General features: G+C 42.4%; 1 protein-coding gene across 6 annotated transcripts in view; it reads left to right on the forward strand.

The window, feature by feature from the left end:
• POGLUT3 (protein O-glucosyltransferase 3) overlaps positions 1-12374 on the forward strand; it is a 105530-nt gene that overhangs the window by 21669 nt on the left and 71487 nt on the right. The window contains exons 2-3 of one of the 6 annotated variants that reach the window (XM_073808239.1): positions 1635-1735; positions 3173-3416. The exons of 4 other annotated variants lie outside the window; for them this stretch is intronic. The gene's annotated coding sequence lies outside the window, so the exon portion shown is untranslated. The remainder of the gene's footprint in view (positions 1-1634; positions 1736-3172; positions 3417-12374) is intronic. One more of the 6 variants, XM_073808240.1, reaches the window with a different exon arrangement.

Below are 12374 nucleotides of genomic sequence, written 5' to 3' on the forward strand. Positions count from 1 at the left end.
CTGGAGCTCCTTTAAGCAGCGCTCTTAATCCCCCCTCCTCGCGCAGCAGGAAACAAAGAGGGAAGAAAAAGTCTCTTGCCTCTTCGGCAGCTCCAGACTTTTCCCCGGACTCCCTCCCGGCTAGCCGAGCTTCACTAACCCCCTGCAGGCTGTGTTCACAACGCCAACCCCAGTCCTCTCCCTGCGCTCCAACCGAAGCACAAGCCTCACCTCCCAGCCCCGCCCGCCCCGGCGGGTGAGCAGTCAAGTCTCTCGGGCTGGTGAGTGCCGGTCGGCAGCGATCCTCTGTGCGGGAACCTCTCCGCTTTGCCCTCCGCACCCCTGTTGCTGTGGTCTCCTCCGCGGCTTCGAAGCTTCCCCCTCCGCCACCCACAGTCTCTGCCCGCGAAGGGGCTTCCTAGTGTGTGGAAACCTTTCCTCCTTCACAGCTCCCTCCCACTGGTGCGGGTCCCGTCCCTATTCTTTTGTCTCTGTTTATTCTTTTTTCATTTGCCCTACCCAGGTACGTGGGCACTTTCTTGCCTTTTGGGAGGTCTGAGGTCTTCTGCCAGCGTTCAGTAGCTGTTCTGTAGGAGTTGTTCCACGTGTAGATGTATTTCTGGTGTATCTGTGGGGAGGAAGGTGATCTCCACGTCTTACTCTTCCGCCATCTTCCCCTCGTCCCCCTCGTTTCATTATTAAGTGTTTAAACTGCAGAACATTTTTGTGGCCTATTTTTAAAATATCTATCATGTATTTTATGTGTGGTCCTCTTCCTTTCTTCCAGATGCCATAAAGTAGATAAGCATGACTTTTGGATCATGCACACTTGAGGGCAGGTCTGAGTTGCTGAATCTCTGTGTTTGTACTTGAGCCTACACTTTGCAGTCCCCTTCAGGATCACCGAAGGCCAAAGGAGAACTCTGTCTGCTGAAAGTTGTCCCCGAAGTAGCTGGTGTTGGGTACTTCACTCCTCAGAGTAGAAAAATCACTGGGGCTTGCTGAGGGGACTGCTAACAATGGCCTTCCCTCTAGGGGAGTATGTCAGGAGGGTCTGGCCATCCCTCCACTTGGCCTGCTTGCTAGTGCCTCTTCTTCCTCAAGGACATCAGTTTCTTCCCTATTCTCAGCAACCCCCAACCTCACACCCCACCAAACATTCTTAGTTGTAGGTTAGGCTATAGCACCGCCTCCACCAAAGACAACAGGAAAGGCCAGTAAAGTAGGTCATGTCTGTCCACAGCTGTTTAATTACTTTGTCGCTGTCATCCAGGCAAAACTTTAAAAGGTTTATGAGTAACATATTCCCTCCAGGGTAGTTGTCTCCACCTTCAAAGTCACATGCACCACCCCTCACCTAGCTCTGCCTCACACCTCGTACGCCCAGTTCCCCTGAGCTCTGGCTCCAGCTGCTTCCCCAGCTTTTTTCACTTCCTTCATGTGTCAGCATTTAACCACTTGTTCCGGGCCTCCCAGATCCTTAAGCAGAGTTTAAGGGGAACAAAATGATATGTAAATGTGAATTTTTTTATTATAAACAATCTTCATGTGTCTAAAAGCCAACTAAGTGTTGTAAGTGTCACAGTTTCCAAACAGTGCTGCAAAATAATTACAGTTTTATCATCAAAGTGATTAAAATGTTTTTCTCTTCTTAGCTCATCTGAGCTTCATCTCTGAGGTACTATAGGCACTCCTAGGTGGCAACTCCTAAAGATGGAAGATTCTACACCTCCAGGGGCCTGGGTCTCTTCGGGAGGTAAGCCAGGTCCTCACTACTCCTTTGGCTTCCTTCCTGGGAGGTAGGTCATCATCAGGAGTTTTTTTTTATTGTAGGTCAATCAACCGTCAAAGTTACGTGTTGGGGGTAGCATTGCAATTTCACCTCTTTCTCTTGGACCTGCCAGATATGACAAGCTTCTCCATTTGCAGCATTAAGGCAACTGTCTTGGGAACCTGTCACTGCCTCAGGACCCTCCTCACATCACCTCACAGCATCAGGGGTCAGAGTCGGGTACCTCTGTGTTCCTCTTGAGCATGAAAGCCCCATAGGGTAGATTTTTTTCCCAGTATATTGACTCAACAACACTTCTGTTAGGTATCAAACACTCATTTATTCACAGATGAGATCCTACCATGATCTTAGTACCAGAGATACTAAAATGCTCTCCACAATCTCTCAGTGTAGTGAAGGAGATGGATTTGAAAACAGTATATTCACTATAATGTGGCAGGTGATAAGGTAGTTGCACACAGGGACACAGAGATCATTTAACCCCATGTGTGGTCTCAGGGAAGACTTGCAGGAGGAGATAAGTCACAAAGATGTGAAAGACCCTGATGGAGTTGCAGCACCATTAGCAGTGGCTAGCACTGGAATACAGAGTGAGAGCCAATGACCTGCAAGAGACGGCTTGGTACAAACTGGGGGTGAGGAGGTGCCATTGAAATGCTTAGCAACAGAGTGACAGTGTCACATGTGCCTCTTAGGTAGATGGCTCTGTATGAAGGGTGAAGCCCAGATTAGAAGACAGATATGTTTAGGGGCCTTGACTAGGGATAAAGAGAAGGGGAAAGGTTCAAGAAATATTTGCACAGTTAAATTAGCAGGACTTAGTGGCTGATTGGCTGGAGGAGGAGGGGGAAGGAGTGTTCATATGAACTTAGGTTTCTGGCTTTGATGAGTTTTTGGTATTTGACCTACTGTTTACACTGAAACTGGTAGATGCAAGTGGACTCTACACTTTGTGAGTCCCGGGTGAGGTAATATATATGAATATTAAAGGACATCAATTCCTCCATCCATCAACTTCTAAACATTTAAAAATTACGTTATCTCTTGATGAATGTTATCTCTTAGCAGTTAAGTTCGTTTTAGGCCTGACACTGGGATTGGGGGTGAAGGGAGGAGTAAGCAGATTTCAAAGCAGAATTCTGACTAGGGAGATTGAAGCTTGTTCCCCAGCTCCAGGCGGCCTGGTAAAGGACATCTGGGGAGAAGCGGAAAGCAGCCACCTGACAGGAGAGGAGGGCACTGATTGGCCCACAGGAACCGCCTGCCAGAGGAAACTGCAGCGGGTTTCATTTCCTCCCTTTCAGCTCTGGACTTCTATCAGTAGCTTTATCTCTCTCCTATTATAAGCAAAAATAATTAAGACCAACTGATCATTAAAACACCTTTTCCCCCCTTCCAAAGAAAAAGCAAGACATTTCATTTCAAGTGGCTGTTTCCCTCTGAAGTGGCAGTGCAGCAGTACCCTTCTCTTCATTCCGGGCTCAGCAGAAGTGTATTTCACCTTCAGCAAGTGGGGGAATCCCCTCTTCTGTGTGCCCTGCCCACCAGCCTAGGGCATTGGGGATCTTGTCCAGAAGCTTGTCCAGAGTCACTGAAGAGAGAGGCAAAGCCATCATTCTACCTTGTGCTACTCAGCACCCATCAGGTAAGATGCTGTGCACCAGGATGAAGCCCCCGGCAAACCACTGGCCCTGGTATTTCAGAATTTGCCTGAATATGTTGAACGCATACCTCTAGGTTCAAAGCAGCAAGGCTGAGAATGGTATCTTCAGTAGGAACGATGATAAAGGAAAAAGGTACACCTTTCCAAGTTTAACATGATGGTAGAGTACTTAAATCCCAACATGTTTGGAGATCAAGATTAGTGATATTTTCATCTTTATTAAAATAAGAAATCATTGACAAATATTTTGAGGACCTACTATTTTTTTATGTGCTATGCAAACTTCTTTGGTATATGCAAACTTCTATGGTAAATACAAAGTGCAGAACCCAAGAAATTTATAATCTATTTGGGTGGACAATTGAAAATTTAAATAATATTATAAGGTTACACATGACTAAGTACCTAATGGGTAGTACAGACAGTAGGATATTGGAATGAGAGTAAGATGGATGGTAGCTGAAATTATTAGGAAAGACTTCATACAGAAACTGGCCTTGAAGGGTGGTTGGTTGTAGATAAGTGGAAGGTGGATAAGGGGAGAATGACTTCCAAGTATGGCTTGTTAACACTTCCATCGAATCAAGTTTATATAACACACTTATTGAATTTTAATTTCTAGTTAGAATATGTAAATCTTCAATTCAGGAAGACTATTCATGTCAATACTGGGAACTAAAGTCCTAAGGAAAAGAGCTAGTGTTTATTTATTGTAGGAAAACTGCTGGCTTGCTGGAGCATTCCATCAACTGAATTGTTTCCCTCATCCTCCCCAGAGATCTATTCACCCTCGGTAACTTCTGCTAAATGTTCACTAATTTTTAGCAATCTTTCACATAGAGAATGAGATTTAGGCTAGCTGTTTATATTTTTTTCTGCAAATGATAAATAGCAGAGCAGCACAAAATCATTTTGATAAATAGAAATTCACTGTGTCTTAAAGTGTTATGTGGCACTTTTCTCCATATCTCAGGCTTTCAGTTGAATCTGCTGAGTCAGGGAGCAGTCACCAGCTGTGTGAGTGATAGGCATGAGGCCACAAAAAGAAATCTTTGGCTTCCCCTCCAAGCCCTGTTCTTTACATAAGAGCATAGGAGCCTCCAGAAGACTTGCATGATCTTAGTGTTGAAATTTCTGTGTATATTTCTGTGTACCAAAGAATTGAGAGAATTTCAGAGTTTCTGGGATTCTTATTTATAACCCAATGACCAGGACAGTGTTGAAAATATTAATGGATAATGGTTGACCTCCACGAGTAAATTTGGACGATTTCCCTTGATGCAAGGCCAGCAAATACAAACTTCCTATGACCATTTAAAATAAAACAAGAACAAAATGAAGTTCTTCACTCTCCTACTTCGCTTCCTTTGCTCAGATTACTCTCTGCCAATGATGGCCTGCATGCATCCCCCCTCTGTGCACGCATGCGCGCGCACACACACACACACACACACACACACACACACCCTGTACCTACTTTCCAAACCATTCCACCATTCACTGGGGATAAGCATCACTAGTGAGTAACAATGGTGGATTCAGACTCTGAGCTAACAAGGCTTATCTCCCTGTCTTTAAGACCCATCTTCAGGAATGTTTTCCCAGCCCGTAGCCAGAATTAATCTTAAAGCAGGAGTCTCGGTTTTCTTTTCTTTTTTTCTTTTTTTTTTTTTCAACAGGAAAGCCTGTTTTTATTTTTACTGGAGGCTCAGGTGGCACATGACAGTTCATAAAATGGCTTCAGAGGTAGGGGGTAGTGGGGAAACAAAAATTAAACTGGGATGGGAAAGAAAAACAACCAGGAGGAGATAAGAGCTGGCTGTTTCCTTCTCAGCCTGATTTAGCGGAGGGAGTTAGTGCCTCTGAACAATAAGAATGGATCCCTTCCTTTAATCCTTGGTAAGGGAGAGAAAAAAAGCAAAAGGCTGTTGCTTTGGCCCTCCTGAGTCTCAAGGAAAAAGGGGAAAAGCCGGTGTTTTGATGTCATGAATTGTGGGAAAGGGGGAAGGGAGGTGCTGGGTAGGATACAGGTCAGTTGGAAAAACTGGCAGATACCAGATGGTGGCTCTGGGTGTCCTTTGAGTTGGAATCACTCCAGTATGGTGGTTGGAGGGTCCCCACTGTTGATGGGGGCTGAGGTCTCCGGGGCTGTGGGCTGCCTGGGTCCAGGGGGCTGCTGCCGTCTCTGCTGGATGTAGGGGCAGTTTTGTGGGCGCTGGGGCTCAGGCCGGGAACAGTCAGTGGGGCCTTGGCTGGGCTTGGTAAGAGTCTCGTTTTTCTATTATGTGATTGATATAGTAAGAAATATATATAGTTTAGGTATTCATCCGAGGTTCCTGGCACAGAACGTCTAAAGCCCTTAATATATCCTGAGTGGGAGGGGTAAGAGGAGTATCTTTTGTTATTCATTATAAGCCCCTTTCAACCACCTGAGTTTACATTAATGCGGTGACTCTTGGAGGATGGGGGCTGGTTGCCAGAGGAACCAATCATGTGATTAGAGGGCTGGAAATTTTAGCCACCCCCTAACTTCACCCCCGCCTTAATCACCAATGGCTGGTTATTTAATTAGTTATGCCTACATAATGAAGCCTCCATAAAAACAATAAACAACAAAGTTCAGAGAGCTTTTGAGTTGGTGAACAAGAATGCCTCTACGTGCCAAGAGGGTGGCATATCCTAAACTCCATGGGGACAGAAGCTCCTGTGCTCAGGACCCTTCTGGATCTTGTCATACATATCTCTTCATCTAGCTATTTATTTGTATCCTTTAAAATATCCTTTGTAATAAATTGGTAATAGTAAGTAAACTATTTACCTGGGTTCTGTGAACGGTTCTAATAAGTTGTCAACCCTGAAGAGGGGGTCATGGAAACCCCCAATTTACAGCCCGTCAGTCGAAGTCCTAGAAGTCTGGACTTGAGGTTGGTGTCTGAAGTGGAGTTAGTTTTGTGGGACTGAGCCCTTAACCTGCGGGGTCTGCACTAACTCAGAAGTGTTGTGAATAGAGAATCTGTTTTTCTTTTAAAGGTCTATCATGTCCTGTGTTATATCACAGCTATTTTGTACGTATCTTTTCCTACTGTTAGATCTTAAATTTCCTAGTGCTTTCAAGTCATTCTTACAAATTTAAATTCTCATTATAGTTTAATTGAATCTTTTTTTTTTTTTTCACTCAAAGAACATTTTTCAAACCTTTAGTTGTGTCAGCCCTGAGTTAATCATGGGACCAAAAACTGTTTAAGGAAGGGCATTGCAAACCAAAGAGAAACTTGGAAAAAGGCCCAGAGAGCATGCAAAGAGTTTGGAATGGTTGGTACATAGGGTTTAAATGAGAGGGTAATGGGAAACAAGTCCAGACAGGTAAGTGTGGGGTCTGGTCATGAAGTTTTACATATGAGGAAAATGAGACACATAGATGTTATTTGATCAGCCACAGTAACAAAGGGATTAGAACCCATCTGATTGTTCCCACCATCCAGGCCCAGCAACTTTCCATAAGCTCAGACAGTGATGTTATGCAACCATGCCAGTCTGAGGCAACTGGGTGGGAAAAGATGAAGATAATGCAGAGAGCATCTGTGACAATCGTGTCTGTGTGGTCGGGCCACACGATGCCTCTCTTTGTACTTCCATAGAGGCAAGAGCAATAGGAGGCAAACAACCAAGAAAACTAGGTGCTCTGAAGACAACATCTAGCACTGCTCTGTGGCAAGTCGTAGTGGCCAACCTGAGCCCCCACTTAGTAACCCACAGACTGGTCTGTGAGCTACACTTCGAAGCAAATACCAAGAATTGCCAGCTCTGCCATTCTTTTGACCTTTGCCTTGAGATTCAAAGAACTAATATTTTCAGTGATACCTGAGTTACAATAATAAGCAAAGGTGTTGAGCAGGTAAGTCATTAAAAAAAATGACACATAGCCTATAAACATATGAAATAATGTTCAACCTCTCCAGTAATAAAAGAAAATTTTTTATGAAAAAATTATTTTTCTCTTATTAGATATCAGATTATCAAGATTAATAATAACAATAATAACTACTGTTGGCAAGGATATGGGAAAATTGGCACACATGTAGAATCTGCTGGTTGGAGAAAAATTTGATGTAAGCTTTCCACAGAGCAATTTGTCAATGTATTTCATCAGTCATTAAAACATGGTCATTCTTTCTGGCAATTCTACTTCAAGTCCGAAGAAGCTAATTAGAGAGATGTGCAATGCTAGGCTGGAACTATGTTCATTTCAACATTATGGCTGTGAAAAATTAGAAATGACTCATGTATCTAATGTTAGGGGAGTAGGTACATATCCTATGGCACAAAGACACAATGGTAAAAGGATATTGATGTAGTGCAGCATTCTTAATATAATGCTAAGTGGGAAATGTTGGCTGCAAAACAGTATTTATAGTTTAAAAACATTTTGAAAAATGTATACATGTATAACTGGCATGTTGAGAAATCAGGACTCATGGGATATAATCAGAAAGCACCTTTAGTTTTGCCTTTAAATGCCACTGGATAAAAACATGGGCTGTCCCATGACTTTTCTGCTCACTCTCAGGTAGTAAACATCCTTTGGGCACTTGAAGACACAAAACCACTGTCTCAATTCAATACAATAATTAGATTGTCCAGTCCCTGATTAATTCCAGTGTTATTCAGAGCAGCAGCCATTTCCCCTCACACAGCCACAGCTTGCGGCAGTGAGAAGCCTGTAACAGTAAGGAGGGGTTTGATCCTACCTTTTCCCTGTCAGCCTCTACTCTCCATCCCCTCGAAGGTAGTTCTTGACCATTCCAGAGTTGAAGTGGAGGATGGAGGGGAGGAGAGGTACATGTTTGGGTGGGGGTGGGGGTATATGTTAGGAAGCTCTTTCTTGACTGGGGTGGCTTCACGGTCTCTTAGGCCAGGCAGATGTTTAAATATGCCTCTTGTGTGCTCAGGTGGGGTTTTCAGGCTCTGTTTTGCAGCTCTCTTGATACCATGATGTGCCCTCCCCTGCTCTCTGCCAACCCCTCCATGTCCCTAGGAATCTTGTGATTCGCTCACAGCCTTTCTATTAAGGTTTGTTCGCCTCTTGAGCCAGCTATCGTGGACATGAACTAAGAGAACCTCAGCCCCCCCTCAGCCTCTTCTGTGGCCCATGTCTTGTCCATGAGAAATGCGTAGAACTGTTCATGCATGAGAAACTCTGGAAGTGAGGACTGACTGCCAGCTGAACAATCTCCCTTCAGTCTCCCCTTACTTCCCTCACTCTAGGCTGGCTGGCCCCAGTTTCTCAAACTTATGCTTCTTAGGCAGGAGTTAGACACCAGTTGTCCTTTCCCCAAAACTCTAAAGGACATATATTAAGCTCTTTCAGTGGTACTGTTGAAGCCCCTCTGTAAAAAAAGACTCTGTGTCTCTGCTCTTCTGAACCAATGTGGGTAAGGGGACTTGTTACCCTACCATGAGATCCACCCTCTTAACAGATTTTTCAGTGCACAGGACAGTATTGTTATCTACAGGCACAGTGTTGTACAGCAGATCTCTAGAATTTATTCATTCATGAATAAATGAAATTTTATACCTGTTAATTAGCAACTCCTCATTTCCCCCTCCCCCAACCTCTGGCAACCATCAATATATTCTTTGCTTTTATGAGTTTGACTATTTTAGAAACCTCATATAAGTGGAATCATGTATTATTTGTCCTTCTGTGATTGGCTTCTTTCATTTGTCATAATGTCCTCAAGGTTCATCCATGTTGCATATTGCAGGATTGCCTTCTTTTTTACAGCTGAATAATATTCTATTATATGTATATACCACATTTTCTTTTACCAGTTCATCTACTGATGGGCATTTAGATTGTTTCTACATCTTGGCCATTATTCATAATGGTGCAGTGAACAAGGGAGTGCTAATATCTTTTCTAGACGCTGATTTCAATTACTTAGGATAAATACCCAGAAATGGGATTGCTATATCATATGGTAATTCTATTTTTAATTTTTTGAGGAACCTCCATGCTGTTTTCCATAATAACTGCACCATTTTGGATTCCCATCAACAGTGCACAAGGGTTCCAATTTCTCTACATCCTTGCCAACACTTGTTGTCTATTATTATTATTATTATTATTATTATTATTATTATTACTACTACAATGGCCATCCCAACAGGTGTGAGGTGATATCTCATTGTGGTTTTAATTTGCATTTGCCTGATGATTGCTGACATTGAGCATCTTTTTATATATCTATAGGTCATTTGTATGCCTTCTTTGGAGAAATGTCTATTCAAGTGCTTAGCCCATCTTTAAATTAGGTTATTAGGGTTTTTCCTATTGAGTTGTAGGAGTTCCTCGTATATCTTAGAAATTAACCTTTTATCAGAAATATAGTTTGCACATATTTTCTCCTATTCCATAGTTAGCTGTTACACCCTACTGGTTGTTTCCTTTGCTGTGCAGAAGCTTTTTAGTTTGATATAGTCCCTCTTGTCTACTTTTGCTTTTGTTGCCTATGCTTTTGATGTCATATCCATGAAATCACATCACACGTCCTGATGTCAAAATATATTACAAAGCTACAGTAACTAAAACAGTATGATACTGGTGTAAAGATAGATATATAGACCAATGGAACAGAACAGAGAGCCCAGAAATAAATCCATACATATATGTCAACTGATCTTTTTTTTTTTAATATTTATTTATGTATTTATTTTGGCTGCACCAGGCTCCAAGTTGCAGCATGCGGGCTTCTTAGTTGCAGCATGCAGACTCCTTAGTTGTGGCACGCGGACTCCTTAGTTGCAGCATGCATGCGGCATTTAGTTCCCCAACCAGGGATCGAACCTGGGCCACCTGCACTGGGAGCGTGGAGTCTTACGCACTGGACCACCAGGGAAGTCCTAATGTCAACTGATCTTTGACAAGGGTGCCAAGAATACACGAAGTACAAAGGATAACCTGTTCAACAAATGATGTTGGGAAAACTGGATATCCACATACAAAAGAATGATATTGGACCCTTGCCTTACCGCATACACAAATATCAACTCAAAAGGCTTACACATAAGACTGGAAACTGTAAAAGAAGAAGAAAACATAGGATAAAGTCTTTGACTTTCTTTCTTTTTTTTTTTGGTTTGTTTTTATAAATCCTACCAAACAAATTCTCCTACTGGTCTTCTCACAATTCAATTGAGTATGTGGAATCACTTGCTTTCATGCCTCAGCTAAAACTGAGACAGGCTGGGTCTCAGTATAACATCCTGTTACCCCTGCTTTAAAATGCTCTGTGGACATAGGCACACACAGCAGTATCTCTGGTTGTGGGGATTATGAGTGACTTTTTTTTTCAAGCTTTTCTGCAATTTTCAAGTCTTCTGTACTGAGTGTAACTTCACTTTAGTAATTAGAAAAACAATGAACTTAAAAATTGTACAACAGCAATCAAAGTCAGTTTTGTTGACATTAGAAATTTCCTGTCCCAACCCTGAAGAATTCCCTTGTAAAAAGATTTCTACATGTAGCTATGGCTGGCTGTTTTCATTATGCCCTTTCAGATGACAAGGAACACGCTCTAGTTTACCTCAAGTGATGGGTGGCACTCTATTGTAAGTCTGCAGTGGGGAATTAAGGAAACAACGGCCTCAGCTTGCACAACCAGTCCTTGGGAACAAGAACAGTGATCACAACATAGCAACATTCTGGTGCCAATCAACCAGGCTGGTAATCTACCAGACTTGTGGCTCAACTACTTTGCTCTGCTTTTCCCTGTTCACTTCCATGGCCATGGTTGATTTTCTTCTTGCAACTTTCCTTTCTGCTTCAGGGCTTCTGCCTATTCCAGACTCTGTTGCCTCATGGCTTCTACTTCTGGTACTGCTTAATGCCTTCTCAATGTCTCTCTCAGCCACTGTGTCACTTTAGTGTGTCTTACTTGTCATAATGATTTCAAGACATCTCAAGAGGAAGGATATGAATAAGTTGTTAATTACTCTCCAAAACAGAGCACATCAGTTAGGCAGCATTCTTTTTTTTTTTGAATATTATTTTATTTTTTGTTTTATTTTATTTTTTTTATACAGCAGTTTCTTATTAGTTATCTATTTTATACATATTAGTGTATATATGTCAATCCCAATCTCCCAATTCATCCCACCACCACTGTCCCCACCCACCCCTTGGTGTCCATACGTTTGTTCTCTACATCTGTGTCTCTATTTCTGCCTTGCAAACCAGTTCATCTGTACCATTTTTCTAGATTCCACATATATGCGTTAATATACGATATTTGTTTTTCTCTTTCTGACTTACTTCACTCTGTATGACAGTCTCTAGGTCCATCCACATCTCCACAAATGACCCAATTTCGTTCCTTTTTATGGCTGAGTAATATTCCATTGTATATATGTGCCACATCTTCTTTACCCATTCATCTGTCAATGGCATTTAGGTTGCTTCCATGACCTGACTATTGTAAATAGTGCTGCAATGAACATTGGGGTGTATGTGTCTTTTTGAATTATGGTTTTCTCTGGGTATGTACCCAGTAGTGGGATTGCTGGGTCATATGGTAATCCTACTTTTAGTTTTTTAAGGAACCTCCATACTGTTCTCCATGGTGGCTGTATCAATTTACATTCCCACCAACAGTGCAAGGGGGTTCCCTTTTCTCCATACCCTCTCCAACATTTGTTGTTTGTAGATTTTCTGATGGTGTCCATTCTAACTGGTGTGAGGTGATACCTCATTGTAGTTTTGGTTTACATTTCTCTAATAATTAGTGATGTTGAGTAGGCAGCATTCTTGCTCATGTTTAGCTTTTGGGTCAATCGTGAATCCCTGGTTCAGTTGATTAGGGTCAGGAATGTGAAAAATTTTGGATCACATAACCCAAAGCATAGCAACTACCCATGACAATTTTGCTAGTGAAATAGGCT

This window comes from Tursiops truncatus, chromosome 8, assembly GCF_011762595.2.
Source record: "Tursiops truncatus isolate mTurTru1 chromosome 8, mTurTru1.mat.Y, whole genome shotgun sequence".
In the NCBI taxonomy this organism is placed as follows: domain Eukaryota; kingdom Metazoa; phylum Chordata; class Mammalia; order Artiodactyla; family Delphinidae; genus Tursiops; species Tursiops truncatus.